Below are 4,594 nucleotides of genomic sequence, written 5' to 3' on the forward strand. Positions count from 1 at the left end.
ACAATGTTGCGGTCCGGCTGGCTGAAGCCTGGCTGACTAACACAGGTTTCTGGGGTTTTGTTTAGCTTCTATATTTGCAACATAGTTGCTTAGAGTTGCAGCTGAGAGGCCGGCAAGGCAGGCGGGGAACCTGGCTTCCTCCATCACTGAAGCAAGCAAGCCTCCCTGTTCGCGTCAGTGCATGGCTGCCAGCCGCCATCTTGGTTGGCAGTTAATTTGCATATATCACTGATTAGCCAATGGGAAGGGTAGCGGATATACGGCTAATTACCATGTTTCTCTTTTATTAGATAGGATATGTGTGTATTTTATTATGTTTAAAGTATTTCAAAAAATTTAATAATGAAACTTAGAATAAAGAAAAAATCAATTATTACACCATAAATATTCACCGTTGAGAGACAGTATCTTTCCAGAATGATCTCATTTTTATTTAAATAAAATGAAGATCCACTGATTTTTATTTTCTGATTTTATTTTTTAGAGAGAGGAAGGGGGAGGGGAGGGAAAATAGAGGGGGGAGGAAGGGAGAGAGGGAGAAGGAGAAGGGGAGGGAGAGGGAGAAGGGGAGCAAGAGGGAGAGGGAGAAGGGGAGCGGGAACGAGAGGGAGACGGAGAGGGAGGGAGGGACGGAGGAAGGGAGAGATGGGGGGAGAGAGAGAGAGAGAGAGAGAGAGAGAGAGAGAGAAACATCAATCAGTTGTCTCCCACACATGCCCTGATTGAGGATTGAACTTGAAGCCTGGGCATGCACCCTGACTGGGAAAGGAACCTGCTACTTTTTGGTGTATGGGACAACACTCCAACCTACTGAGCCACACCAATCAGGGACATTTATTTTTATTTTTAATTTGAAAGGAAGTTACTGTAATTGGTAAATGTCCACAAAGTAATTAACCCTTCTCTATAAATTATTCTGGTCCAAATAATTTTGTCTGAAAGCAGAACATTGCATTTGTTTTCTCCACAGCATGTAAATTCAAAGACAAATAGTAATTAAAGTTTACCAATGAACATAAATTAGTAAACTTTAATACTGATTAAGCAGAATGTCAGGTAAAAAAAACATTCTTTTAAAAAATGTTTTTATTGCTTTCAGAGAGAGGAAGGGAGAGGGAGAGAGAGATAGAAACATCAATGATGAGAATCAGTGATAGGCTGCCTCCTGCATGCCCCCTACTGGGGGATAGAGCATGCAACCAGGGCACATGCCCTCACTGGGAATGGAACCGTGACCTCCTGGTTCATAGGTCAATGCTCAACAATTGAGCCACGCCAGCCCGATGAAATGTCTATTTTTTTGTACTTTGTTTTGTTAAAAACCAAGCACCAAGGAACCTGAAACAGGAGAATGGCAAAGGGAGATAGAAGGCTTAAAATTAAAACCTCAGCCCTAGCTGGTTTGGCTCATTGGATAGAGCGTCGGCCTGTGAACTGAAGGGTCCCAGGTTCGATTCCGGTCAAGGGCATGTACTTTGGTTGCGGGCACATCCCCAGTAGGTGTGCAGGAGGCAGCTGATGGATGTTTCTCTCTCATCGATGTTTCTAACTCTGTATCCCTCTCCCTTCTTCTCTGTAAAAATCAATAAAAATATATTTAAAAAAAATTAAAACCTCAGGAGTCTGGAGTTAAAAACTAGGCAGCATTCTAATGGATAAAAATCCTCAAGGGTTTGATCCCTTACTACTAAAAATGCTACTGTTTTGACTTTTTGAGGATTTTGATATTTTTCCCCTGAGTAAACGGCTTCCAAGTTTTAACATGATGTGATTTCTTTCTGGGAAAGCACAAAGCACTAGTGGCAATCTTCTAACCTGGTCTTAAAACATTCCAACAGGATACTGAATGCTAGGGACTTTGGGAGAAGGTGGGGAGATTGGCTCATTTTTTTGTGTGGACATTTTTATCATGCAAAGGAGTTTGAAGTAGAGGAGAACCATTAAAGATGATCACAAGAGCAATGAGAAGGATCAGAAACTTGTTACAAGGTACAGAAATCTGGATGAATTATGCATTATTCCTAAAGCTAAAGATCAGTGTCCAATCTGGTCAGAAGTTATTATTGGAATGAGACACCTGTAAATTAAAATTTTTTTACTATGAAGATCTTTTTAATAAGCACACAAGTTAACAATACAGTCTAGCCACGGCTGGTGTGGATCGGTTGGTTGGGCATCTTCTCCTGCACAGAAAGGTTTGCCAGGACCAGTCAGGGCACATGCCTGGGTTGCATGCTAGATCTCTGGTAGGGGGCATGCAGGAGGCAGCTGATCAATGTTTCGCTCTCACATCAATGCTTCTTTCTTTCTCCCCCTTCCTGTCTCTTTAAAAATCAATTTAAAAAAATACAATCTAGCCCTAACCGGTTTGGCACAGTGGATAGAGCGTCAGTCTGCGGACTCAAGGGTCCCAGGTTCTAGTCTGGTCAAGGGCATGTACCTTGGTTGCAGGCACATCCCCAGTAGGAGGTGTGCAGGAGGCAGCTGATGCATGTTTCTCTCTCATCGATATTTCTAACTCTCTATCCCTCTCCCTTCCTCTCTGTAAAAAAATCAATAAAATATATTTAAAAAAATTAGTTTCTCTCTCGATATTTCTAACTCTCTATCCCTCTCCCTTCCTCTCTGTAAAAAAATCAATAAAATATATTTAAAAAAATTAAAATCATCATTTTCCCCCTTTAAAAATATACATATATTTTAAAAAAAATACTATCTACTGTTTATTACACAAAATTTAGGTGAGAAGTTTAGTTGCTTTTCACAATAAACCTTTTAGAAAATGTGACCCACTGTGTGTAAATACTGGCCATACAGTAACTCAAACAGAAAATCATGCACTTAACTTTTGTGAATTTTAAATATTTTTTATGTGAAATAGGCTTTAAGACCTATTTACACAGCAAATAAGAAACAAGATGCTTATTCTGAATACCTATAACATGATATGCTGTAGTTATACACTTGAAAAAGGATTTACGGAAATGCCTTTTCTTCATCCCAGAGTCTTGGTCCTCATTTATGAGGAAGTTAATTAACCTTGGGCTGGTTACTTAATCTTTTTTATGCCTCATTTTCTTATTCACTACGATGGGGATAGTAGTACCACCTCCTACAGTTGTGGAATAACTTAGTTGATGAAGATATTAAATGCAACACATGAAAAACCTCTGGAACAGTTTTTGGTATACAGTATACACTCAATAAACGTTAGCTGCTGGCATTACTGGGATCCATTTCTACCTTACCCATATGAAATTATTCCTGTTAAGGAAACACTCAGTGCACAGCCTCTTGGGACAGTGAACCTAACAGTCAAAACAGTCAGCAGCATCCAGGAGGCAAAGGCACACAGCTCCAGTTTTTTCTGTCAGGACTGCATCTTCAGACGGGGAAGCGCTAAGTCATGAAGATCCATCTGGCTTCCTCCAGGGGAAAATGGGCAACGACGGATGCTCCCATTGGAGAAATCAAAACCGAGCACACAAATAGGGAACAAGGCAGCGAGGGTCAGCATAGCACCTCAAGGGAGACTCAAGCTGCTCCGGAAAAACAAAGACCTTAGAAAACTTTCTTTTTATCCCCCACCAATAAAATGCTCCCCTCGCCAGAAACAGCATCCTTACTAGACACAGTAACCGCGGCAACACGTTGCTTCCGTCTCCTTGTTCTCCAACTCATCAGACAGAAACACAACAGTCATACACACTTGTGCTTCTTTTACTAGAAGGGATCTTGCAAAAATGTTGGCCCTGATTCGGTAGACTCACTCTGGGGCGTGAGGGTCTGCATTAGGAAAAGCCTGCAGGTGAGGCTGAACGGCCGATGCGCGCACCGCACTTGAAATGCAAGTGCAGAATGATCTCCTTCAACCTTCGCCAGCACCCCACCGGCCAGCGGGGGAAGAACAAACTTTCCCCCAACCAGAAAGGTTCTGTGGGCTGGTCTAATAATAATCAAATAGACAGGACGCGGATTATCAGGAGAAAACAACCAAATTTAATACATACATATGTATGGGAACCCCATAGAGGGTCTGAGACACCCCTCTCCCCATGCACAAGGGGTTCAGAGACAGAAAGGGGTACCGGGTAACTAAGTCCTTCTGAGCTAGGAATGAGGCAAGAAAACTCAGGGGCTTCAAAGGCTCATCGCAGAAGGGCAGAAAGAGCAGATGTTTGGTAACTAAAAGCCTGCTGGGCCACACGCGTGGGCCAGAGCGAGCCTACCTACGGCCGATCACCGCCTAGGATGGGCTGGGGCCCCCACTCCAGCTCTTCTGGGCAGCGAGAGGGAGGAGGAGTTTCTCTTGGGCCTGAAGCTACAACTGGCATGATCTCTAATCACCCACATGCAGCTGAGAACACCCGGCTCTGAACCCCCAGAGGCGGGGAGCCTCGAGCCGGGGAAAGTCAAGCCCCTGCCCACAGCCGAGGCACTACGGGAAGGCGGAGGCTGGCATCGCGGCCCAGGTCCTGGAAACCCCCGGTACTCCTGCCGCTGCACCGCCGTCTTGCCCAGCAAAGCAGCCTGGAGTTACAACCGGGAGAGTCCACGGTCCGCACACAGGCAGGCGGGTGTGTGGGGCGGGGCG

General features: G+C 44.1%; 1 protein-coding gene across 1 annotated transcript in view; it reads right to left on the bottom strand.

Annotated features, from left to right (window-relative positions):
• The window catches only part of ACTL6A (actin-like 6A), a 25,109-nt gene that overhangs the window by 19,825 nt on the left and 690 nt on the right, over positions 1 to 4,594 (bottom strand). The window lies entirely within an intron of this gene.

This window comes from Myotis brandtii, unplaced genomic scaffold (genome assembly GCF_000412655.1).
Source record: "Myotis brandtii unplaced genomic scaffold, ASM41265v1 scaffold751, whole genome shotgun sequence".
NCBI classification, from domain to species: Eukaryota; Metazoa; Chordata; class Mammalia; order Chiroptera; family Vespertilionidae; genus Myotis; species Myotis brandtii.